General features: G+C 49.3%; 39 non-coding genes across 39 annotated transcripts; all 39 read right to left on the reverse strand.

Annotated features, from left to right (window-relative positions):
* Positions 1-690: 690 nt before the first annotated feature.
* Positions 691-772, reverse strand: Trnas-cga (transfer RNA serine (anticodon CGA)). Its single transcript has one exon. It is a non-coding gene; the product is annotated as a tRNA-Ser (tRNA).
* A 138-nt stretch (positions 773-910) lies between these two features.
* On the reverse strand, positions 911-983 carry Trnak-uuu (transfer RNA lysine (anticodon UUU)). The gene has a single exon. It is a non-coding gene; the product is annotated as a tRNA-Lys (tRNA).
* A 539-nt stretch (positions 984-1522) lies between these two features.
* On the reverse strand, positions 1523-1595 carry Trnaf-gaa (transfer RNA phenylalanine (anticodon GAA)). The gene has a single exon. It is a non-coding gene; the product is annotated as a tRNA-Phe (tRNA).
* Positions 1596-2206: 611 nt separating this feature from the next.
* Trnas-uga (transfer RNA serine (anticodon UGA)) lies at positions 2207-2288 on the reverse strand. The gene has a single exon. It is a non-coding gene; the product is annotated as a tRNA-Ser (tRNA).
* Positions 2289-2995: 707 nt separating this feature from the next.
* Positions 2996-3077, reverse strand: Trnas-cga (transfer RNA serine (anticodon CGA)). The gene has a single exon. It is a non-coding gene; the product is annotated as a tRNA-Ser (tRNA).
* Positions 3078-3215: 138 nt separating this feature from the next.
* On the reverse strand, positions 3216-3288 carry Trnak-uuu (transfer RNA lysine (anticodon UUU)). Its single transcript has one exon. It is a non-coding gene; the product is annotated as a tRNA-Lys (tRNA).
* Positions 3289-3827: 539 nt separating this feature from the next.
* Trnaf-gaa (transfer RNA phenylalanine (anticodon GAA)) lies at positions 3828-3900 on the reverse strand. Its single transcript has one exon. It is a non-coding gene; the product is annotated as a tRNA-Phe (tRNA).
* Positions 3901-4511: 611 nt separating this feature from the next.
* Trnas-uga (transfer RNA serine (anticodon UGA)) lies at positions 4512-4593 on the reverse strand. Its single transcript has one exon. It is a non-coding gene; the product is annotated as a tRNA-Ser (tRNA).
* A 707-nt stretch (positions 4594-5300) lies between these two features.
* Trnas-cga (transfer RNA serine (anticodon CGA)) lies at positions 5301-5382 on the reverse strand. The gene has a single exon. It is a non-coding gene; the product is annotated as a tRNA-Ser (tRNA).
* A 138-nt stretch (positions 5383-5520) lies between these two features.
* Trnak-uuu (transfer RNA lysine (anticodon UUU)) lies at positions 5521-5593 on the reverse strand. Its single transcript has one exon. It is a non-coding gene; the product is annotated as a tRNA-Lys (tRNA).
* Positions 5594-6132: 539 nt separating this feature from the next.
* Trnaf-gaa (transfer RNA phenylalanine (anticodon GAA)) lies at positions 6133-6205 on the reverse strand. Its single transcript has one exon. It is a non-coding gene; the product is annotated as a tRNA-Phe (tRNA).
* A 611-nt stretch (positions 6206-6816) lies between these two features.
* On the reverse strand, positions 6817-6898 carry Trnas-uga (transfer RNA serine (anticodon UGA)). Its single transcript has one exon. It is a non-coding gene; the product is annotated as a tRNA-Ser (tRNA).
* A 709-nt stretch (positions 6899-7607) lies between these two features.
* On the reverse strand, positions 7608-7689 carry Trnas-cga (transfer RNA serine (anticodon CGA)). Its single transcript has one exon. It is a non-coding gene; the product is annotated as a tRNA-Ser (tRNA).
* A 138-nt stretch (positions 7690-7827) lies between these two features.
* On the reverse strand, positions 7828-7900 carry Trnak-uuu (transfer RNA lysine (anticodon UUU)). Its single transcript has one exon. It is a non-coding gene; the product is annotated as a tRNA-Lys (tRNA).
* A 539-nt stretch (positions 7901-8439) lies between these two features.
* On the reverse strand, positions 8440-8512 carry Trnaf-gaa (transfer RNA phenylalanine (anticodon GAA)). The gene has a single exon. It is a non-coding gene; the product is annotated as a tRNA-Phe (tRNA).
* A 611-nt stretch (positions 8513-9123) lies between these two features.
* Positions 9124-9205, reverse strand: Trnas-uga (transfer RNA serine (anticodon UGA)). The gene has a single exon. It is a non-coding gene; the product is annotated as a tRNA-Ser (tRNA).
* A 708-nt stretch (positions 9206-9913) lies between these two features.
* Trnas-cga (transfer RNA serine (anticodon CGA)) lies at positions 9914-9995 on the reverse strand. The gene has a single exon. It is a non-coding gene; the product is annotated as a tRNA-Ser (tRNA).
* Positions 9996-10133: 138 nt separating this feature from the next.
* On the reverse strand, positions 10134-10206 carry Trnak-uuu (transfer RNA lysine (anticodon UUU)). The gene has a single exon. It is a non-coding gene; the product is annotated as a tRNA-Lys (tRNA).
* A 539-nt stretch (positions 10207-10745) lies between these two features.
* On the reverse strand, positions 10746-10818 carry Trnaf-gaa (transfer RNA phenylalanine (anticodon GAA)). Its single transcript has one exon. It is a non-coding gene; the product is annotated as a tRNA-Phe (tRNA).
* Positions 10819-11429: 611 nt separating this feature from the next.
* Trnas-uga (transfer RNA serine (anticodon UGA)) lies at positions 11430-11511 on the reverse strand. The gene has a single exon. It is a non-coding gene; the product is annotated as a tRNA-Ser (tRNA).
* A 709-nt stretch (positions 11512-12220) lies between these two features.
* On the reverse strand, positions 12221-12302 carry Trnas-cga (transfer RNA serine (anticodon CGA)). Its single transcript has one exon. It is a non-coding gene; the product is annotated as a tRNA-Ser (tRNA).
* Positions 12303-12440: 138 nt separating this feature from the next.
* Trnak-uuu (transfer RNA lysine (anticodon UUU)) lies at positions 12441-12513 on the reverse strand. Its single transcript has one exon. It is a non-coding gene; the product is annotated as a tRNA-Lys (tRNA).
* Positions 12514-13052: 539 nt separating this feature from the next.
* On the reverse strand, positions 13053-13125 carry Trnaf-gaa (transfer RNA phenylalanine (anticodon GAA)). Its single transcript has one exon. It is a non-coding gene; the product is annotated as a tRNA-Phe (tRNA).
* A 611-nt stretch (positions 13126-13736) lies between these two features.
* Positions 13737-13818, reverse strand: Trnas-uga (transfer RNA serine (anticodon UGA)). Its single transcript has one exon. It is a non-coding gene; the product is annotated as a tRNA-Ser (tRNA).
* Positions 13819-14524: 706 nt separating this feature from the next.
* Trnas-cga (transfer RNA serine (anticodon CGA)) lies at positions 14525-14606 on the reverse strand. The gene has a single exon. It is a non-coding gene; the product is annotated as a tRNA-Ser (tRNA).
* Positions 14607-14744: 138 nt separating this feature from the next.
* Trnak-uuu (transfer RNA lysine (anticodon UUU)) lies at positions 14745-14817 on the reverse strand. The gene has a single exon. It is a non-coding gene; the product is annotated as a tRNA-Lys (tRNA).
* A 538-nt stretch (positions 14818-15355) lies between these two features.
* Trnaf-gaa (transfer RNA phenylalanine (anticodon GAA)) lies at positions 15356-15428 on the reverse strand. The gene has a single exon. It is a non-coding gene; the product is annotated as a tRNA-Phe (tRNA).
* A 610-nt stretch (positions 15429-16038) lies between these two features.
* Trnas-uga (transfer RNA serine (anticodon UGA)) lies at positions 16039-16120 on the reverse strand. Its single transcript has one exon. It is a non-coding gene; the product is annotated as a tRNA-Ser (tRNA).
* A 711-nt stretch (positions 16121-16831) lies between these two features.
* Positions 16832-16913, reverse strand: Trnas-cga (transfer RNA serine (anticodon CGA)). The gene has a single exon. It is a non-coding gene; the product is annotated as a tRNA-Ser (tRNA).
* A 138-nt stretch (positions 16914-17051) lies between these two features.
* Positions 17052-17124, reverse strand: Trnak-uuu (transfer RNA lysine (anticodon UUU)). Its single transcript has one exon. It is a non-coding gene; the product is annotated as a tRNA-Lys (tRNA).
* Positions 17125-17663: 539 nt separating this feature from the next.
* Trnaf-gaa (transfer RNA phenylalanine (anticodon GAA)) lies at positions 17664-17736 on the reverse strand. The gene has a single exon. It is a non-coding gene; the product is annotated as a tRNA-Phe (tRNA).
* Positions 17737-18355: 619 nt separating this feature from the next.
* On the reverse strand, positions 18356-18437 carry Trnas-uga (transfer RNA serine (anticodon UGA)). The gene has a single exon. It is a non-coding gene; the product is annotated as a tRNA-Ser (tRNA).
* Positions 18438-19147: 710 nt separating this feature from the next.
* On the reverse strand, positions 19148-19229 carry Trnas-cga (transfer RNA serine (anticodon CGA)). The gene has a single exon. It is a non-coding gene; the product is annotated as a tRNA-Ser (tRNA).
* Positions 19230-19367: 138 nt separating this feature from the next.
* On the reverse strand, positions 19368-19440 carry Trnak-uuu (transfer RNA lysine (anticodon UUU)). The gene has a single exon. It is a non-coding gene; the product is annotated as a tRNA-Lys (tRNA).
* A 539-nt stretch (positions 19441-19979) lies between these two features.
* On the reverse strand, positions 19980-20052 carry Trnaf-gaa (transfer RNA phenylalanine (anticodon GAA)). Its single transcript has one exon. It is a non-coding gene; the product is annotated as a tRNA-Phe (tRNA).
* Positions 20053-20664: 612 nt separating this feature from the next.
* Trnas-uga (transfer RNA serine (anticodon UGA)) lies at positions 20665-20746 on the reverse strand. The gene has a single exon. It is a non-coding gene; the product is annotated as a tRNA-Ser (tRNA).
* Positions 20747-21457: 711 nt separating this feature from the next.
* Trnas-cga (transfer RNA serine (anticodon CGA)) lies at positions 21458-21539 on the reverse strand. The gene has a single exon. It is a non-coding gene; the product is annotated as a tRNA-Ser (tRNA).
* A 140-nt stretch (positions 21540-21679) lies between these two features.
* Positions 21680-21752, reverse strand: Trnak-uuu (transfer RNA lysine (anticodon UUU)). Its single transcript has one exon. It is a non-coding gene; the product is annotated as a tRNA-Lys (tRNA).
* A 539-nt stretch (positions 21753-22291) lies between these two features.
* Trnaf-gaa (transfer RNA phenylalanine (anticodon GAA)) lies at positions 22292-22364 on the reverse strand. Its single transcript has one exon. It is a non-coding gene; the product is annotated as a tRNA-Phe (tRNA).
* Between the last annotated feature and the right edge of the window lie 97 nt (positions 22365-22461).

Raw genomic sequence — 22461 nt, forward strand, 5'->3', positions numbered from 1 at the left:
TCCCGACAAGTCAAACCGCCATCTTTAGAAGCAATCTGGTGGCAGAAAACGGCGTGGCCTCACTCTTTGCTCTAGGGTTTCCATTAGCCGTTACGAAAGTGTACTAATTTTCGCCCAGACAGGGACTTGAACCCAGGACCCTTCGGTTGAAAACCTAACGCTCTACCGACTCAGCTACGCGGGCCCACGCACGAGCATTATCGTACAGCTGCGTGGTGTGCGAGTGTTTCGCATGTCGTAATTGCTGGCTTATGGCTCCAATGGCGACTTCACCGACTTCCCACTGACGCACCGCTGACGCTAGTTTTCTGTCGTCTTAAAACGATGGACATACCTCCAAGCAGCTGCGAGATCTTAAGAAAAGAAAAAAAAAAAAAACGCTGCACTACTGCTTTTGCCGCACTCGAATGATTGAAATTGCGATTCTTAAAAAGAAAATGAAATGTTAGCTCTGTCCAACACTTTCGAGCACATCTGTGTACTCACCATCTCAGCGACGGCTTTCTGCAGTCCCAGCGTCAGTGCGAGGTGAACCGATAGGCACAGTAAGCAGCGGTCGTCGCGAAAACTCAGTATTCTTAAAACGGAAATTTTCGTCTTGTTGAGAATGGCGTCACTGGTTGCACCCGCATTCGCCCACGCATGTCACATGTGTGCGAAAACGTTTGCTCCTCTTTACGCAAAATCGCACGCAGCCGGTAGGATTCGAACCTACGCTCCCAGAGGGAATCTGATTTCGAGTCAGACGCCTTAACCACTCGGCCACGACTGCCGTTAGCGCGGTGTTCTCCCGACACATGCAACTGCTACCGTTTAAAACACTGTGGTGTCAGAAAACGGCGTAGCTGCATTATTTTCCGTAGCGTTTCCGCCGCTACCAGACGAATCGTTACCAAAGTATTAAAATTTCCGCCCGAACAGGGACTTGAACCCTGGACCCTTAGGTTAAAAGCCTAATGCTCTACCGACTGAGCTATCCGGGCTCACACAAGGGTGCAAAATCTCCTACGATGCACAACTATACATTGACTCATGTCCTTTACTGTTGTGCAATCGCTGCATGGGGCCGTTACTAATAAAACGTCGCCTAAATGCTGTCTACAAACTTATCGCGCTAAGCCCGTAACACACTATCGAAGACTGCTGACACACGATGCAACAACAAATTGCACCAGCTGTTACGTCTCATACGTTGGAGCAGAGAATTTACGTGTTTTGTCGACACTCACTGGGCAATTGGAAAATTCACAAGCATTTCGAATGCAATGTTTCCCACGCTTTCGCTCATTTCACGGTTCCGTTGAAGACGTTCTTCACCACCTGACACAGAAAAAGGAATGCAGTCGGTAGGATATTTTTAATTCTTTTGCTTCTAAGGGAGTTAGTTGTCTAGTAAGTTCCTCTTATGGCATGCAATAGACAACCAGAACAGCTACAGGAGAGAGTCATTTTTGTTGTCAGCGGTAGTTGCATTATCACAAACGCAGAGTAATTCCATTGGCGTCGCACCAAAACGAGTACCTGCCGAAACCCGGGATCGAACCAGGGACCTTTAGATCTTCAGTCTAACGCTCTCCCAACTGAGCTATTTCGGCTGACGTCGAAGGTTGCCATTTGCATGTGTTCGTTCACTTCTGCCTCGCTGCCAATTTCACAGTCACCTTCGTCTGATAAGACACAGGGACGCTGAAGGGCGAGCAGCCGATGCAGTGAAGTTCCACACACATTTCTTCAGCTTCCGTCATCGTAACAAGCAAACATGTCGACTCGATTCGTGTGATATTGAATTCGCTGACTTGACGTGACGCCACGCTGACGCTAGAAAACCCGTGCTATATCGATGCCAGGGGCAACTCGTGTGCAGAGAACGAGACACAAGAAGGAGTGAGCCTCTCCACCATATGAGAGGCAGTATCTAGCAGATACACACGGTAAAACATTCGACTTGCGTTAGCTCATAAATTGCTACATGTCATCGTCTGTAAGCTAAAATGGACACATCTGCACTGCCCAGTGAGGCGACACTTGTACTAACACCTGGTGGACGGCTGTGAGACGAGGAGATGAGCTGCGGCTTCTGGGCGCGACTGTAACGCTGCGCCCTCGATCAAATAACACTGCACATTGCTGGTGACCCGCGTGTTTAGTAGTGACGCAACTGCTAGGATGCAGCTCAACGTCCGCCTTTTGAGAGCGAGAAAATTTTCGCAGTCGGCAGGACTCGAACCTACGCTCCCAGAGGGAATCTGATTTCAAGTCAGACGCCTTAACCACTCGGCCACGACTGCCGGTGGCGGAAGCGACTCCCGACAAGTCAAACCGCCATCTTTAGAAGCAATCTGGTGGCAGAAAACGGCGTGGCCTCACTCTTTGCTCTAGGGTTTCCATTAGCCGTTACGAAAGTGTACTAATTTTCGCCCAGACAGGGACTTGAACCCAGGACCCTTCGGTTGAAAACCTAACGCTCTACCGACTCAGCTACGCGGGCCCACGCACGAGCATTATCGTACAGCTGCGTGGTGTGCGAGTGTTTCGCATGTCGTAATTGCTGGCTTATGGCTCCAATGGCGACTTCACCGACTTCCCACTGACGCACCGCTGACGCTAGTTTTCTGTCGTCTTAAAACGATGGACATACCTCCAAGCAGCTGCGAGATCTTAAGAAAAGAAAAAAAAAAAAAAACGCTGCACTACTGCTTTTGCCGCACTCGAATGATTGAAATTGCGATTCTTAAAAAGAAAATGAAATGTTAGCTCTGTCCAACACTTTCGAGCACATCTGTGTACTCACCATCTCAGCGACGGCTTTCTGCAGTCCCAGCGTCAGTGCGAGGTGAACCGATAGGCACAGTAAGCAGCGGTCGTCGCGAAAACTCAGTATTCTTAAAACGGAAATTTTCGTCTTGTTGAGAATGGCGTCACTGGTTGCACCCGCATTCGCCCACGCATGTCACATGTGTGCGAAAACGTTTGCTCCTTTTTACGCAAAATCGCACGCAGCCGGTAGGATTCGAACCTACGCTCCCAGAGGGAATCTGATTTCGAGTCAGACGCCTTAACCACTCGGCCACGACTGCCGTTAGCGCGGTGTTCTCCCGACACATGCAACTGCTACCGTTTAAAACACTGTGGTGTCAGAAAACGGCGTAGCTGCATTATTTTCCGTAGCGTTTCCGCCGCTACCAGACGAATCGTTACCAAAGTATTAAAATTTCCGCCCGAACAGGGACTTGAACCCTGGACCCTTAGGTTAAAAGCCTAATGCTCTACCGACTGAGCTATCCGGGCTCACACAAGGGTGCAAAATCTCCTACGATGCACAACTATACATTGACTCATGTCCTTTACTGTTGTGCAATCGCTGCATGGGGCCGTTACTAATAAAACGTCGCCTAAATGCTGTCTACAAACTTATCGCGCTAAGCCCGTAACACACTATCGAAGACTGCTGACACACGATGCAACAACAAATTGCACCAGCTGTTACGTCTCATACGTTGGAGCAGAGAATTTACGTGTTTTGTCGACACTCACTGGGCAATTGGAAAATTCACAAGCATTTCGAATGCAATGTTTCCCACGCTTTCGCTCATTTCACGGTTCCGTTGAAGACGTTCTTCACCACCTGACACAGAAAAAGGAATGCAGTCGGTAGGATATTTTTAATTCTTTTGCTTCTAAGGGAGTTAGTTGTCTAGTAAGTTCCTCTTATGGCATGCAATAGACAACCAGAACAGCTACAGGAGAGAGTCATTTTTGTTGTCAGCGGTAGTTGCATTATCACAAACGCAGAGTAATTCCATTGGCGTCGCACCAAAACGAGTACCTGCCGAAACCCGGGATCGAACCAGGGACCTTTAGATCTTCAGTCTAACGCTCTCCCAACTGAGCTATTTCGGCTGACGTCGAAGGTTGCCATTTGCATGTGTTCGTTCACTTCTGCCTCGCTGCCAATTTCACAGTCACCTTCGTCTGATAAGACACAGGGACGCTGAAGGGCGAGCAGCCGATGCAGTGAAGTTCCACACACATTTCTTCAGCTTCCGTCATCGTAACAAGCAAACATGTCGACTCGATTCGTGTGATATTGAATTCGCTGACTTGACGTGACGCCACGCTGACGCTAGAAAACCCGTGCTATATCGATGCCAGGGGCAACTCGTGTGCAGAGAACGAGACACAAGAAGGAGTGAGCCTCTCCACCATATGAGAGGCAGTATCTAGCAGATACACACGGTAAAACATTCGACTTGCGTTAGCTCATAAATTGCTACATGTCATCGTCTGTAAGCTAAAATGGACACATCTGCACTGCCCAGTGAGGCGACACTTGTACTAACACCTGGTGGACGGCTGTGAGACGAGGAGATGAGCTGCGGCTTCTGGGCGCGACTGTAACGCTGCGCCCTCGATCAAATAACACTGCACATTGCTGGTGACCCGCGTGTTTAGTAGTGACGCAACTGCTAGGATGCAGCTCAACGTCCGCCTTTTGAGAGCGAGAAAATTTTCGCAGTCGGCAGGACTCGAACCTACGCTCCCAGAGGGAATCTGATTTCAAGTCAGACGCCTTAACCACTCGGCCACGACTGCCGGTGGCGGAAGCGACTCCCGACAAGTCAAACCGCCATCTTTAGAAGCAATCTGGTGGCAGAAAACGGCGTGGCCTCACTCTTTGCTCTAGGGTTTCCATTAGCCGTTACGAAAGTGTACTAATTTTCGCCCAGACAGGGACTTGAACCCAGGACCCTTCGGTTGAAAACCTAACGCTCTACCGACTCAGCTACGCGGGCCCACGCACGAGCATTATCGTACAGCTGCGTGGTGTGCGAGTGTTTCGCATGTCGTAATTGCTGGCTTATGGCTCCAATGGCGACTTCACCGACTTCCCACTGACGCACCGCTGACGCTAGTTTTCTGTCGTCTTAAAACGATGGACATACCTCCAAGCAGCTGCGAGATCTTAAGAAAAGAAAAAAAAAAAAAAACGCTGCACTACTGCTTTTGCCGCACTCGAATGATTGAAATTGCGATTCTTAAAAAGAAAATGAAATGTTAGCTCTGTCCAACACTTTCGAGCACATCTGTGTACTCACCATCTCAGCGACGGCTTTCTGCAGTCCCAGCGTCAGTGCGAGGTGAACCGATAGGCACAGTAAGCAGCGGTCGTCGCGAAAACTCAGTATTCTTAAAACGGAAATTTTCGTCTTGTTGAGAATGGCGTCACTGGTTGCACCCGCATTCGCCCACGCATGTCACATGTGTGCGAAAACGTTTGCTCCTCTTTACGCAAAATCGCACGCAGCCGGTAGGATTCGAACCTACGCTCCCAGAGGGAATCTGATTTCGAGTCAGACGCCTTAACCACTCGGCCACGACTGCCGTTAGCGCGGTGTTCTCCCGACACATGCAACTGCTACCGTTTAAAACACTGTGGTGTCAGAAAACGGCGTAGCTGCATTATTTTCCGTAGCGTTTCCGCCGCTACCAGACGAATCGTTACCAAAGTATTAAAATTTCCGCCCGAACAGGGACTTGAACCCTGGACCCTTAGGTTAAAAGCCTAATGCTCTACCGACTGAGCTATCCGGGCTCACACAAGGGTGCAAAATCTCCTACGATGCACAACTATACATTGACTCATGTCCTTTACTGTTGTGCAATCGCTGCATGGGGCCGTTACTAATAAAACGTCGCCTAAATGCTGTCTACAAACTTATCGCGCTAAGCCCGTAACACACTATCGAAGACTGCTGACACACGATGCAACAACAAATTGCACCAGCTGTTACGTCTCATACGTTGGAGCAGAGAATTTACGTGTTTTGTCGACACTCACTGGGCAATTGGAAAATTCACAAGCATTTCGAATGCAATGTTTCCCACGCTTTCGCTCATTTCACGGTTCCGTTGAAGACGTTCTTCACCACCTGACACAGAAAAAGGAATGCAGTCGGTAGGATATTTTTAATTCTTTTGCTTCTAAGGGAGTTAGTTGTCTAGTAAGTTCCTCTTATGGCATGCAATAGACAACCAGAACAGCTACAGGAGAGAGTCATTTTTGTTGTCAGCGGTAGTTGCATTATCACAAACGCAGAGTAATTCCATTGGCGTCGCACCAAAACGAGTACCTGCCGAAACCCGGGATCGAACCAGGGACCTTTAGATCTTCAGTCTAACGCTCTCCCAACTGAGCTATTTCGGCTGACGTCGAAGGTTGCCATTTGCATGTGTTCGTTCACTTCTGCCTCGCTGCCAATTTCACAGTCACCTTCGTCTGATAAGACACAGGGACGCTGAAGGGCGAGCAGCCGATGCAGTGAAGTTCCACACACATTTCTTCAGCTTCCGTCATCGTAACAAGCAAACATGTCGACTCGATTCGTGTGATATTGAATTCGCTGACTTGACGTGACGCCACGCTGACGCTAGAAAACCCGTGCTATATCGATGCCAGGGGCAACTCGTGTGCAGAGAACGAGACACAAGAAGGAGTGAGCCTCTCCACCATATGAGAGGCAGTATCTAGCAGATACACACGGTAAAACATTCGACTTGCGTTAGCTCATAAATTGCTACATGTCATCGTCTGTAAGCTAAAATGGACACATCTGCACTGCCCAGTGAGGCGACACTTGTACTAACACCTGGTGGACGGCTGTGAGACGAGGAGATGAGCTGCGGCTTCTGGGCGCGACTGTAACGCTGCGCCCTCGATCAAATAACACTGCACATTGCTGGTGACCCGCGTGTTTAGTAGTGACGCAACTGCTAGGATGCAGCTCAACGTCCGCCTTTTGAGAGCGAGAAAATTTTCGCAGTCGGCAGGACTCGAACCTACGCTCCCAGAGGGAATCTGATTTCAAGTCAGACGCCTTAACCACTCGGCCACGACTGCCGGTGGCGGAAGCGACTCCCGACAAGTCAAACCGCCATCTTTAGAAGCAATCTGGTGGCAGAAAACGGCGTGGCCTCACTCTTTGCTCTAGGGTTTCCATTAGCCGTTACGAAAGTGTACTAATTTTCGCCCAGACAGGGACTTGAACCCAGGACCCTTCGGTTGAAAACCTAACGCTCTACCGACTCAGCTACGCGGGCCCACGCACGAGCATTATCGTACAGCTGCGTGGTGTGCGAGTGTTTCGCATGTCGTAATTGCTGGCTTATGGCTCCAATGGCGACTTCACCGACTTCCCACTGACGCACCGCTGACGCTAGTTTTCTGTCGTCTTAAAACGATGGACATACCTCCAAGCAGCTGCGAGATCTTAAGAAAAGAAAAAAAAAAAAAAAAACGCTGCACTACTGCTTTTGCCGCACTCGAATGATTGAAATTGCGATTCTTAAAAAGAAAATGAAATGTTAGCTCTGTCCAACACTTTCGAGCACATCTGTGTACTCACCATCTCAGCGACGGCTTTCTGCAGTCCCAGCGTCAGTGCGAGGTGAACCGATAGGCACAGTAAGCAGCGGTCGTCGCGAAAACTCAGTATTCTTAAAACGGAAATTTTCGTCTTGTTGAGAATGGCGTCACTGGTTGCACCCGCATTCGCCCACGCATGTCACATGTGTGCGAAAACGTTTGCTCCTCTTTACGCAAAATCGCACGCAGCCGGTAGGATTCGAACCTACGCTCCCAGAGGGAATCTGATTTCGAGTCAGACGCCTTAACCACTCGGCCACGACTGCCGTTAGCGCGGTGTTCTCCCGACACATGCAACTGCTACCGTTTAAAACACTGTGGTGTCAGAAAACGGCGTAGCTGCATTATTTTCCGTAGCGTTTCCGCCGCTACCAGACGAATCGTTACCAAAGTATTAAAATTTCCGCCCGAACAGGGACTTGAACCCTGGACCCTTAGGTTAAAAGCCTAATGCTCTACCGACTGAGCTATCCGGGCTCACACAAGGGTGCAAAATCTCCTACGATGCACAACTATACATTGACTCATGTCCTTTACTGTTGTGCAATCGCTGCATGGGGCCGTTACTAATAAAACGTCGCCTAAATGCTGTCTACAAACTTATCGCGCTAAGCCCGTAACACACTATCGAAGACTGCTGACACACGATGCAACAACAAATTGCACCAGCTGTTACGTCTCATACGTTGGAGCAGAGAATTTACGTGTTTTGTCGACACTCACTGGGCAATTGGAAAATTCACAAGCATTTCGAATGCAATGTTTCCCACGCTTTCGCTCATTTCACGGTTCCGTTGAAGACGTTCTTCACCACCTGACACAGAAAAAGGAATGCAGTCGGTAGGATATTTTTAATTCTTTTGCTTCTAAGGGAGTTAGTTGTCTAGTAAGTTCCTCTTATGGCATGCAATAGACAACCAGAACAGCTACAGGAGAGAGTCATTTTTGTTGTCAGCGGTAGTTGCATTATCACAAACGCAGAGTAATTCCATTGGCGTCGCACCAAAACGAGTACCTGCCGAAACCCGGGATCGAACCAGGGACCTTTAGATCTTCAGTCTAACGCTCTCCCAACTGAGCTATTTCGGCTGACGTCGAAGGTTGCCATTTGCATGTGTTCGTTCACTTCTGCCTCGCTGCCAATTTCACAGTCACCTTCGTCTGATAAGACACAGGGACGCTGAAGGGCGAGCAGCCGATGCAGTGAAGTTCCACACACATTTCTTCAGCTTCCGTCATCGTAACAAGCAAACATGTCGACTCGATTCGTGTGATATTGAATTCGCTGACTTGACGTGACGCCACGCTGACGCTAGAAAACCCGTGCTATATCGATGCCAGGGGCAACTCGTGTGCAGAGAACGAGACACAAGAAGGAGTGAGCCTCTCCACCATATGAGAGGCAGTATCTAGCAGATACACACGGTAAAACATTCGACTTGCGTTAGCTCATAAATTGCTACATGTCATCGTCTGTAAGCTAAAATGGACACATCTGCACTGCCCAGTGAGGCGACACTTGTACTAACACCTGGTGGACGGCTGTGAGACGAGGAGATGAGCTGCGGCTTCTGGGCGCGACTGTAACGCTGCGCCCTCGATCAAATAACACTGCACATTGCTGGTGACCCGCGTGTTTAGTAGTGACGCAACTGCTAGGATGCAGCTCAACGTCCGCCTTTTGAGAGCGAGAAAATTTTCGCAGTCGGCAGGACTCGAACCTACGCTCCCAGAGGGAATCTGATTTCAAGTCAGACGCCTTAACCACTCGGCCACGACTGCCGGTGGCGGAAGCGACTCCCGACAAGTCAAACCGCCATCTTTAGAAGCAATCTGGTGGCAGAAAACGGCGTGGCCTCACTCTTTGCTCTAGGGTTTCCATTAGCCGTTACGAAAGTGTACTAATTTTCGCCCAGACAGGGACTTGAACCCAGGACCCTTCGGTTGAAAACCTAACGCTCTACCGACTCAGCTACGCGGGCCCACGCACGAGCATTATCGTACAGCTGCGTGGTGTGCGAGTGTTTCGCATGTCGTAATTGCTGGCTTATGGCTCCAATGGCGACTTCACCGACTTCCCACTGACGCACCGCTGACGCTAGTTTTCTGTCGTCTTAAAACGATGGACATACCTCCAAGCAGCTGCGAGATCTTAAGAAAAGAAAAAAAAAAAAAAAACGCTGCACTACTGCTTTTGCCGCACTCGAATGATTGAAATTGCGATTCTTAAAAAGAAAATGAAATGTTAGCTCTGTCCAACACTTTCGAGCACATCTGTGTACTCACCATCTCAGCGACGGCTTTCTGCAGTCCCAGCGTCAGTGCGAGGTGAACCGATAGGCACAGTAAGCAGCGGTCGTCGCGAAAACTCAGTATTCTTAAAACGGAAATTTTCGTCTTGTTGAGAATGGCGTCACTGGTTGCACCCGCATTCGCCCACGCATGTCACATGTGTGCGAAAACGTTTGCTCCTCTTTACGCAAAATCGCACGCAGCCGGTAGGATTCGAACCTACGCTCCCAGAGGGAATCTGATTTCGAGTCAGACGCCTTAACCACTCGGCCACGACTGCCGTTAGCGCGGTGTTCTCCCGACACATGCAACTGCTACCGTTTAAAACACTGTGGTGTCAGAAAACGGCGTAGCTGCATTATTTTCCGTAGCGTTTCCGCCGCTACCAGACGAATCGTTACCAAAGTATTAAAATTTCCGCCCGAACAGGGACTTGAACCCTGGACCCTTAGGTTAAAAGCCTAATGCTCTACCGACTGAGCTATCCGGGCTCACACAAGGGTGCAAAATCTCCTACGATGCACAACTATACATTGACTCATGTCCTTTACTGTTGTGCAATCGCTGCATGGGGCCGTTACTAATAAAACGTCGCCTAAATGCTGTCTACAAACTTATCGCGCTAAGCCCGTAACACACTATCGAAGACTGCTGACACACGATGCAACAACAAATTGCACCAGCTGTTACGTCTCATACGTTGGAGCAGAGAATTTACGTGTTTTGTCGACACTCACTGGGCAATTGGAAAATTCACAAGCATTTCGAATGCAATGTTTCCCACGCTTTCGCTCATTTCACGGTTCCGTTGAAGACGTTCTTCACCACCTGACACAGAAAAAGGAATGCAGTCGGTAGGATATTTTTAATTCTTTTGCTTCTAAGGGAGTTAGTTGTCTAGTAAGTTCCTCTTATGGCATGCAATAGACAACCAGAACAGCTACAGGAGAGAGTCATTTTTGTTGTCAGCGGTAGTTGCATTATCACAAACGCAGAGTAATTCCATTGGCGTCGCACCAAAACGAGTACCTGCCGAAACCCGGGATCGAACCAGGGACCTTTAGATCTTCAGTCTAACGCTCTCCCAACTGAGCTATTTCGGCTGACGTCGAAGGTTGCCATTTGCATGTGTTCGTTCACTTCTGCCTCGCTGCCAATTTCACAGTCACCTTCGTCTGATAAGACACAGGGACGCTGAAGGGCGAGCAGCCGATGCAGTGAAGTTCCACACACATTTCTTCAGCTTCCGTCATCGTAACAAGCAAACATGTCGACTCGATTCGTGTGATATTGAATTCGCTGACTTGACGTGACGCCACGCTGACGCTAGAAAACCCGTGCTATATCGATGCCAGGGGCAACTCGTGTGCAGAGAACGAGACACAAGAAGGAGTGAGCCTCTCCACCATATGAGAGGCAGTATCTAGCAGATACACACGGTAAAACATTCGACTTGCGTTAGCTCATAAATTGCTACATGTCATCGTCTGTAAGCTAAAATGGACACATCTGCACTGCCCAGTGAGGCGACACTTGTACTAACACCTGGTGGACGGCTGTGAGACGAGGAGATGAGCTGCGGCTTCTGGGCGCGACTGTAACGCTGCGCCCTCGATCAAATAACACTGCACATTGCTGGTGACCCGCGTGTTTAGTAGTGACGCAACTGCTAGGATGCAGCTCAACGTCCGCCTTTTGAGAGCGAGAAAATTTTCGCAGTCGGCAGGACTCGAACCTACGCTCCCAGAGGGAATCTGATTTCAAGTCAGACGCCTTAACCACTCGGCCACGACTGCCGGTGGCGGAAGCGACTCCCGACAAGTCAAACCGCCATCTTTAGAAGCAATCTGGTGGCAGAAAACGGCGTGGCCTCACTCTTTGCTCTAGGGTTTCCATTAGCCGTTACGAAAGTGTACTAATTTTCGCCCAGACAGGGACTTGAACCCAGGACCCTTCGGTTGAAAACCTAACGCTCTACCGACTCAGCTACGCGGGCCCACGCACGAGCATTATCGTACAGCTGCGTGGTGTGCGAGTGTTTCGCATGTCGTAATTGCTGGCTTATGGCTCCAATGGCGACTTCACCGACTTCCCACTGACGCACCGCTGACGCTAGTTTTCTGTCGTCTTAAAACGATGGACATACCTCCAAGCAGCTGCGAGATCTTAAGAAAAGAAAAAAAAAAAAAAAAACGCTGCACTACTGCTTTTGCCGCACTCGAATGATTGAAATTGCGATTCTTAAAAAGAAAATGAAATGTTAGCTCTGTCCAACACTTTCGAGCACATCTGTGTACTCACCATCTCAGCGACGGCTTTCTGCAGTCCCAGCGTCAGTGCGAGGTGAACCGATAGGCACAGTAAGCAGCGGTCGTCGCGAAAACTCAGTATTCTTAAAACGGAAATTTTCGTCTTGTTGAGAATGGCGTCACTGGTTGCACCCGCATTCGCCCACGCATGTCACATGTGTGCGAAAACGTTTGCTCCTCTTTACGCAAAATCGCACGCAGCCGGTAGGATTCGAACCTACGCTCCCAGAGGGAATCTGATTTCGAGTCAGACGCCTTAACCACTCGGCCACGACTGCCGTTAGCGCGGTGTTCTCCCGACACATGCAACTGCTACCGTTTAAAACACTGTGGTGTCAGAAAACGGCGTAGCTGCATTATTTTCCGTAGCGTTTCCGCCGCTACCAGACGAATCGTTACCAAAGTATTAAAATTTCCGCCCGAACAGGGACTTGAACCCTGGACCCTTAGGTTAAAAGCCTAATGCTCTACCGACTGAGCTATCCGGGCTCACACAAGGGTGCAAAATCTCCTACGATGCACAACTATACATTGACTCATGTCCTTTACTGTTGTGCAATCGCTGCATGGGGCCGTTACTAATAAAACGTCGCCTAAATGCTGTCTACAAACTTATCGCGCTAAGCCCGTAACACACTATCGAAGACTGCTGACACACGATGCAACAACAAATTGCACCAGCTGTTACGTCTCATACGTTGGAGCAGAGAATTTACGTGTTTTGTCGACACTCACTGGGCAATTGGAAAATTCACAAGCATTTCGAATGCAATGTTTCCCACGCTTTCGCTCATTTCACGGTTCCGTTGAAGACGTTCTTCACCACCTGACACAGAAAAAGGAATGCAGTCGGTAGGATATTTTTAATTCTTTTGCTTCTAAGGGAGTTAGTTGTCTAGTAAGTTCCTCTTATGGCATGCAATAGACAACCAGAACAGCTACAGGAGAGAGTCATTTTTGTTGTCAGCGGTAGTTGCATTATCACAAACGCAGAGTAATTCCATTGGCGTCGCACCAAAACGAGTACCTGCCGAAACCCGGGATCGAACCAGGGACCTTTAGATCTTCAGTCTAACGCTCTCCCAACTGAGCTATTTCGGCTGACGTCGAAGGTTGCCATTTGCATGTGTTCGTTCACTTCTGCCTCGCTGCCAATTTCACAGTCACCTTCGTCTGATAAGACACAGGGACGCTGAAGGGCGAGCAGCCGATGCAGTGAAGTTCCACACACATTTCTTCAGCTTCCGTCATCGTAACAAGCAAACATGTCGACTCGATTCGTGTGATATTGAATTCGCTGACTTGACGTGACGCCACGCTGACGCTAGAAAACCCGTGCTATATCGATGCCAGGGGCAACTCGTGTGCAGAGAACGAGACACAAGAAGGAGTGAGCCTCTCCACCATATGAGAGGCAGTATCTAGCAGATACACACGGTAAAACATTCGACTTGCGTTAGCTCATAAATTGCTACATGTCATCGTCTGTAAGCTAAAATGGACACATCTGCACTGCCCAGTGAGGCGACACTTGTACTAACACCTGGTGGACGGCTGTGAGACGAGGAGATGAGCTGCGGCTTCTGGGCGCGACTGTAACGCTGCGCCCTCGATCAAATAACACTGCACATTGCTGGTGACCCGCGTGTTTAGTAGTGACGCAACTGCTAGGATGCAGCTCAACGTCCGCCTTTTGAGAGCGAGAAAATTTTCGCAGTCGGCAGGACTCGAACCTACGCTCCCAGAGGGAATCTGATTTCAAGTCAGACGCCTTAACCACTCGGCCACGACTGCCGGTGGCGGAAGCGACTCCCGACAAGTCAAACCGCCATCTTTAGAAGCAATCTGGTGGCAGAAAACGGCGTGGCCTCACTCTTTGCTCTAGGGTTTCCATTAGCCGTTACGAAAGTGTACTAATTTTCGCCCAGACAGGGACTTGAACCCAGGACCCTTCGGTTGAAAACCTAACGCTCTACCGACTCAGCTACGCGGGCCCACGCACGAGCATTATCGTACAGCTGCGTGGTGTGCGAGTGTTTCGCATGTCGTAATTGCTGGCTTATGGCTCCAATGGCGACTTCACCGACTTCCCACTGACGCACCGCTGACGCTAGTTTTCTGTCGTCTTAAAACGATGGACATACCTCCAAGCAGCTGCGAGATCTTAAGAAAAGAAAAAAAAAAAAAACGCTGCACTACTGCTTTTGCCGCACTCGAATGATTGAAATTGCGATTCTTAAAAAGAAAATGAAATGTTAGCTCTGTCCAACACTTTCGAGCACATCTGTGTACTCACCATCTCAGCGACGGCTTTCTGCAGTCCCAGCGTCAGTGCGAGGTGAACCGATAGGCACAGTAAGCAGCGGTCGTCGCGAAAACTCAGTATTCTTAAAACGGAAATTTTCGTCTTGTTGAGAATGGCGTCACTGGTTGCACCCGCATTCGCCCACGCATGTCACATGTGTGCGAAAACGTTTGCTCCTCTTTACGCAAAATCGCACGCAGCCGGTAGGATTCGAACCTACGCTCCCAGAGGGAATCTGATTTCGAGTCAGACGCCTTAACCACTCGGCCACGACTGCCGTTAGCGCGGTGTTCTCCCGACACATGCAACTGCTACCGTTTAAAACACTGTGGTGTCAGAAAACGGCGTAGCTGCATTATTTTCCGTAGCGTTTCCGCCGCTACCAGACGAATCGTTACCAAAGTATTAAAATTTCCGCCCGAACAGGGACTTGAACCCTGGACCCTTAGGTTAAAAGCCTAATGCTCTACCGACTGAGCTATCCGGGCTCACACAAGGGTGCAAAATCTCCTACGATGCACAACTATACATTGACTCATGTCCTTTACTGTTGTGCAATCGCTGCATGGGGCCGTTACTAATAAAACGTCGCCTAAATGCTGTCTACAAACTTATCGCGCTAAGCCCGTAACACACTATCGAAGACTGCTGACACACGATGCAACAACAAATTGCACCAGCTGTTACGTCTCATACGTTGGAGCAGAGAATTTACGTGTTTTGTCGACACTCACTGGGCAATTGGAAAATTCACAAGCATTTCGAATGCAATGTTTCCCACGCTTTCGCTCATTTCACGGTTCCGTTGAAGACGTTCTTCACCACCTGACACAGAAAAAGGAATGCAGTCGGTAGGATATTTTAATTCTTTTGCTTCTAAGGGAGTTAGTTGTCTAGTAAGTTCCTCTTATGGCATGCAATAGACAACCAGAACAGCTACAGGAGAGAGTCATTTTTGTTGTCAGCGGTAGTTGCATTATCACAAACGCAGAGTAATTCCATTGGCGTCGCACCAAAACGAGTACCTGCCGAAACCCGGGATCGAACCAGGGACCTTTAGATCTTCAGTCTAACGCTCTCCCAACTGAGCTATTTCGGCTGACGTCGAAGGTTGCCATTTGCATGTGTTCGTTCACTTCTGCCTCGCTGCCAATTTCACAGTCACCTTCGTCTGATAAGACACAGGGACGCTGAAGGGCGAGCAGCCGATGCAGTGAAGTTCCACACACATTTCTTCAGCTTCCGTCATCGTAACAAGCAAACATGTCGACTCGATTCGTGTGATATTGAATTCGCTGACTTGACGTGACGCCACGCTGACGCTAGAAAACCCGTGCTATATCGATGCCAGGGGCAACTCGTGTGCAGAGAACGAGACACAAGAAGGAGTGAGCCTCTCCACCATATGAGAGGCAGTATCTAGCAGATACACACGGTAAAACATTCGACTTGCGTTAGCTCATAAATTGCTACATGTCATCGTCTGTAAGCTAAAATGGACACATCTGCACTGCCAGTGAGGCGACACTTGTACTAACACCTGGTGGACGGCTGTGAGACGAGGAGATGAGCTGCGGCTTCTGGGCGCGACTGTAACGCTGCGCCCTCGATCAAATAACACTGCACATTGCTGGTGACCCGCGTGTTTAGTAGTGACGCAACTGCTAGGATGCAGCTCAACGTCCGCCTTTTGAGAGCGAGAAAATTTTCGCAGTCGGCAGGACTCGAACCTACGCTCCCAGAGGGAATCTGATTTCAAGTCAGACGCCTTAACCACTCGGCCACGACTGCCGGTGGCGGAAGCGACTCCCGACAAGTCAAACCGCCATCTTTAGAAGCAATCTGGTGGCAGAAAACGGCGTGGCCTCACTCTTTGCTCTAGGGTTTCCATTAGCCGTTACGAAAGTGTACTAATTTTCGCCCAGACAGGGACTTGAACCCAGGACCCTTCGGTTGAAAACCTAACGCTCTACCGACTCAGCTACGCGGGCCCACGCACGAGCATTATCGTACAGCTGCGTGGTGTGCGAGTGTTTCGCATGTCGTAATTGCTGGCTTATGGCTCCAATGGCGACTTCACCGACTTCCCACTGACGCACCGCTGACGCTAGTTTTCTGTCGTCTTAAAACGATGGACATACCTCCAAGCAGCTGCGAGATCTTAAGAAAAGAAAAAAAAAAAAAAAAAAACGCTGCACTACTGCTTTTGCCGCACTCGAATGATTGAAATTGCGATTCTTAAAAAGAAAATGAAATGTTAGCTCTGTCCAACACTTTCGAGCACATCTGTGTACTCACCATCTCAGCGACGGCTTTCTGCAGTCCCAGCGTCAGTGCGAGGTGAACCGATAGGCACAGTAAGCAGCGGTCGTCGCGAAAACTCAGTATTCTTAAAACGGAAATTTTCGTCTTGTTGAGAATGGCGTCACTGGTTGCACCCGCATTCGCCCACGCATGTCACATGTGTGCGAAAACGTTTGCTCCTCTTTACGCAAAATCGCACGCAGCCGGTAGGATTCGAACCTACGCTCCCAGAGGGAATCTGATTTCGAGTCAGACGCCTTAACCACTCGGCCACGACTGCCGTTAGCGCGGTGTTCTCCCGACACATGCAACTGCTACCGTTTAAAACACTGTGGTGTCAGAAAACGGCGTAGCTGCATTATTTTCCGTAGCGTTTCCGCCGCTACCAGACGAATCGTTACCAAAGTATTAAAATTTCCGCCCGAACAGGGACTTGAACCCTGGACCCTTAGGTTAAAAGCCTAATGCTCTACCGACTGAGCTATCCGGGCTCACACAAGGGTGCAAAATCTCCTACGATGCACAACTATACATTGACTCATGTCCTTTACTGTTGTGCAATCGCTGCATGGGGCCGTTACTAATAAAACGTCGCCTAAATGCTGTCTACAAACTTATCGCGCTAAGCCCGTAACACACTATCGAAGACTGCTGACACACGATGCAACAACAAATTGCACCAGCTGTTACGTCTCATACGTTGGAGCAGAGAATTTACGTGTTTTGTCGACACTCACTGGGCAATTGGAAAATTCACAAGCATTTCGAATGCAATGTTTCCCACGCTTTCGCTCATTTCACGGTTCCGTTGAAGACGTTCTTCACCACCTGACACAGAAAAAGGAATGCAGTCGGTAGGATATTTTTAATTCTTTTGCTTCTAAGGGAGTTAGTTGTCTAGTAAGTTCCTCTTATGGCATGCAATAGACAACCAGAACAGCTACAGGAGAGAGTCATTTTTGTTGTCAGCGGTAGTTGCATTATCACAAACGCAGAGTAATTCCATTGGCGTCGCACCAAAACGAGTACCTGCCGAAACCCGGGATCGAACCAGGGACCTTTAGATCTTCAGTCTAACGCTCTCCCAACTGAGCTATTTCGGCTGACGTCGAAGGTTGCCATTTGCATGTGTTCGTTCACTTCTGCCTCGCTGCCAATTTCACAGTCACCTTCGTCTGATAAGACACAGGGACGCTGAAGGGCGAGCAGCCGATGCAGTGAAGTTCCACACACATTTCTTCAGCTTCCGTCATCGTAACAAGCAAACATGTCGACTCGATTCGTGTGATATTGAATTCGCTGACTTGACGTGACGCCACGCTGACGCTAGAAAACCCGTGCTATATCGATGCCAGGGGCAACTCGTGTGCAGAGAACGAGACACAAGAAGGAGTGAGCCTCTCCACCATATGAGAGGCAGTATCTAGCAGATACACACGGTAAAACATTCGACTTGCGTTAGCTCATAAATTGCTACATGTCATCGTCTGTAAGCTAAAATGGACACATCTGCACTGCCCAGTGAGGCGACACTTGTACTAACACCTGGGTGGACGGCTGTGAGACGAGGAGATGAGCTGCGGCTTCTGGCGCGACTGTAACGCTGCGCCCTCGATCAAATAACACTGCACATTGCTGGTGACCCGCGTGTTTAGTAGTGACGCAACTGCTAGGATGCAGCTCAACGTCCGCCTTTTGAGAGCGAGAAAATTTTCGCATTTTCGCAGTCGGCAGGACTCGAACCTACGCTCCCAGAGGGAATCTGATTTCAAGTCAGACGCCTTAACCACTCGGCCACGACTGCCGGTGGCGGAAGCGACTCCCGACAAGTCAAACCGCCATCTTTAGAAGCAATCTGGTGGCAGAAAACGGCGTGGCCTCACTCTTTGCTCTAGGGTTTCCATTAGCCGTTACGAAAGTGTACTAATTTTCGCCCAGACAGGGACTTGAACCCAGGACCCCTTCGGTTGAAAACCTAACGCTCTACCGACTCAGCTACGCGGGCCCACGCACGAGCATTATCGTACAGCTGCGTGGTGTGCGAGTGTTTCGCATGTCGTAATTGCTGGCTTATGGCTCCAATGGCGACTTCACCGACTTCCCACTGACGCACCGCTGACGCTAGTTTTCTGTCGTCTTAAAACGATGGACATACCTCCAAGCAGCTGCGAGATCTTAAGAAAAGAAAAAAAAAAAAAAAACGCTGCACTACTGCTTTTGCCGCACTCGAATGATTGAAATTGCGATTCTTAAAAAGAAAATGAAATGTTAGCTCTGTCCAACACTTTCGAGCACATCTGTGTACTCACCATCTCAGCGACGGCTTTCTGCAGTCCCAGCGTCAGTGCGAGGTGAACCGATAGGCACAGTAAGCAGCGGTCGTCGCGAAAACTCAGTATTCTTAAAACGGAAATTTTCGTCTTGTTGAGAATGGCGTCACTGGTTGCACCCGCATTCCGCCCACGCATGTCACATGTGTGCGAAAACGTTTGCTCCTCTTTACGCAAAATCGCACGCAGCCGGTAGGATTCGAACCTACGCTCCCAGAGGGAATCTGATTTCGAGTCAGACGCCTTAACCACTCGGCCACGACTGCCGTTAGCGCGGTGTTCTCCCGACACATGCAACTGCTACCGTTTAAAACACTGTGGTGTCAGAAAACGGCGTAGCTGCATTATTTTCCGTAGCGTTTCCGCCGCTACCAGACGAATCGTTACCAAAGTATTAAAATTTCCGCCCGAACAGGGACTTGAACCCTGGACCCTTAGGTTAAAAGCCTAATGCTCTACCGACTGAGCTATCCGGGCTCACACAAGGGTGCAAAATCTCCTACGATGCACAACTATACATTGACTCATGTCCTTTACTGTTGTGCAATCGCTGCATGGGGCCGTTACTAATAAAACGTCGCCTAAATGCTGTCTACAAACTTATCGCGCTAAGCCCGTAACACACTATCGAAGACTGCTGACACACGATGCAACAACAAATTGCACCAGCTGTTACGTCTCATACGTTGGAGCAGAGAATTTACGTGTTTTGTCGACACTCACTGGGCAATTGGAAAATTCACAAGCATTTCGAATGCAATGTTTCCCACGCTTTCGCTCATTTCACGGTTCCGTTGAAGACGTTCTTCACCACCTGACACAGAAAAAGGAATGCAGTCGGTAGGATATTTTTAATTCTTTTGCTTCTAAGGGAGTTAGTTGTCTAGTAAGTTCCTCTTATGGCATGCAATAGACAACCAGAACAGCTACAGGAGAGAGTCATTTTTGTTGTCAGCGGTAGTTGCATTATCACAAACGCAGAGTAATTCCATTGGCGTCGCACCAAAACGAGTACCTGCCGAAACCCGGGATCGAACCAGGGACCTTTAGATCTTCAGTCTAACGCTCTCCCAACTGAGCTATTTCGGCTGACGTCGAAGGTTGCCATTTGCATGTGTTCGTTCACTTCTGCCTCGCTGCCAATTTCACAGTCACCTTCGTCTGATAAGACACAGGGACGCTGAAGGGCGAGCAGCCGATGCAGTGAAGTTCCACACACATTTCTTCAGCTTCCGTCATCGTAACAAGCAAACATGTCGACTCGATTCGTGTGATATTGAATTCGCTGACTTGACGTGACGCCACGCTGACGCTAGAAAACCCGTGCTATATCGATGCCAGGGGCAACTCGTGTGCAGAGAACGAGACACAAGAAGGAGTGAGCCTCTCCACCATATGAGAGGCAGTATCTAGCAGATACACACGGTAAAACATTCGACTTGCGTTAGCTCATAAATTGCTACATGTCATCGTCTGTAAGCTAAAATGGACACATCTGCACTGCCCAGTGAGGCGACACTTGTACTAACACCTGGTGGACGGCTGTGAGACGAGGAGATGAGCTGCGGCTTCTGGGCGCGACTGTAACGCTGCGCCCTCGATCAAATAACACTGCACATTGCTGGTGACCCCGCGTGTTTAGTAGTGACGCAACTGCTAGGATGCAGCTCAACGTCCGCCTTTTGAGAGCGAGAAAATTTTCGCAGTCGGCAGGACTCGAACCTACGCTCCCAGAGGGAATCTGATTTCAAGTCAGACGCCTTAACCACTCGGCCACGACTGCCGGTGGCGGAAGCGACTCCCGACAAGTCAAACCGCCATCTTTAGAAGCAATCTGGTGGCAGAAAACGGCGTGGCCCTCACTCTTTGCTCTAGGGTTTCCATTAGCCGTTACGAAAGTGTACTAATTTTCGCCCAGACAGGGACTTGAACCCAGGACCCTTCGGTTGAAAACCTAACGCTCTACCGACTCAGCTACGCGGGCCCACGCACGAGCATTATCGTACAGCTGCGTGGTGTGCGAGTGTTTCGCCATGTCGTAATTGCTGGCTTATGGCTCCAATGGCGACTTCACCGACTTCCCACTGACGCACCGCTGACGCTAGTTTTCTGTCGTCTTAAAACGATGGACATACCTCCAAGCAGCTGCGAGATCTTAAGAAAAGAAAAAAAAAAAAAAAACGCTGCACTACTGCTTTTGCCGCACTCGAATGATTGAAATTGCGATTCTTAAAAAGAAAATGAAATGTTAGCTCTGTTCCAACACTTTCGAGCACATCTGTGTACTCACCATCTCAGCGACGGCTTTCTGCAGTCCCAGCGTCAGTGCGAGGTGAACCGATAGGCACAGTAAGCAGCGGTCGTCGCGAAAACTCAGTATTCTTAAAACGGAAATTTTCGTCTTGTTGAGAATGGCGTCACTGGTTGCACCCGCATTCGCCCACGCATGTCACATGTGTGCGAAAACGTTTGCTCCTCTTTACGCAAAATCGCACGCAGCCGGTAGGATTCGAACCTACGCTCCCAGAGGGAATCTGATTTCGAGTCAGACGCCTTAACCACTCGGCCACGACTGCCGTTAGCGCGGTGTTCTCCCGACACATGCAACTGCTACCGTTTAAAAACACTGTGGTGTCAGAAAACGGCGTAGCTGCATTATTTTCCGTAGCGTTTCCGCCGCTACCTAGACGAATCGTTACCAAAGTATTAAAATTTCCGCCCGAACAGGGACTTGAACCCTGGACCCTTAGGTTAAAAGCCTAATGCTCTACCGACTGAGCTATCCGGGCTCACACAAGGGTGCAAAATCTCCTACGATGCACAACTATACATTGACTCATGTCCTTTACTGTTGTGCAATCGCTGCATGGGGCCGTTACTAATAAAACGTCGCCTAAATGCTGTCTACAAACTTATCGCGCTAAGCCCGTAACACACTATCGAAGACTGCTGACACACGATGCAACAACAAATTGCACCAGCTGTTACGTCTCATACGTTGGAGCAGAGAATTTACGTGTTTTGTCGACACTCACTGGGCAATTGGAAAATTCACAAGCATTTCGAATGCAATGTTTCCCACGCTTTCGCTCATTTCACGGTTCCGTTGAAGACGTTCTTCACCACCTGACACAGAAAAAGGAATGCAGTCGGTAGGATATTTTTAATTCTTTTGCTTCTAAGGGAGTTAGTTGTCTAGTAAGTTCCTCTTATGGCATGCAATAGACAACCAGAACAGCTACAGGAGAGAGTCATTTTTGTTGTCAGCGGTAGTTGCATTATCACAAACGCAGAGTAAATCCATTGGCGTCGCACCAAAACGAGTACCTGCCGAAACCCGGGATCGAACCAGGGACCTTTAGATCTTCAGTCTAACGCTCTCCCAACTGAGCTATTTCGGCTGACGTCGAAGGTTGCCATTTGCATGTGTTCGTTCACTTCTGCCTCGCTGCCAATTTCACAGTCACCTTCGTCTGATAAGACACAGGGACGCTGAAG

Source organism: Schistocerca cancellata, unplaced genomic scaffold (assembly GCF_023864275.1).
Source record: "Schistocerca cancellata isolate TAMUIC-IGC-003103 unplaced genomic scaffold, iqSchCanc2.1 HiC_scaffold_502, whole genome shotgun sequence".
In the NCBI taxonomy this organism is placed as follows: domain Eukaryota; kingdom Metazoa; phylum Arthropoda; class Insecta; order Orthoptera; family Acrididae; genus Schistocerca; species Schistocerca cancellata.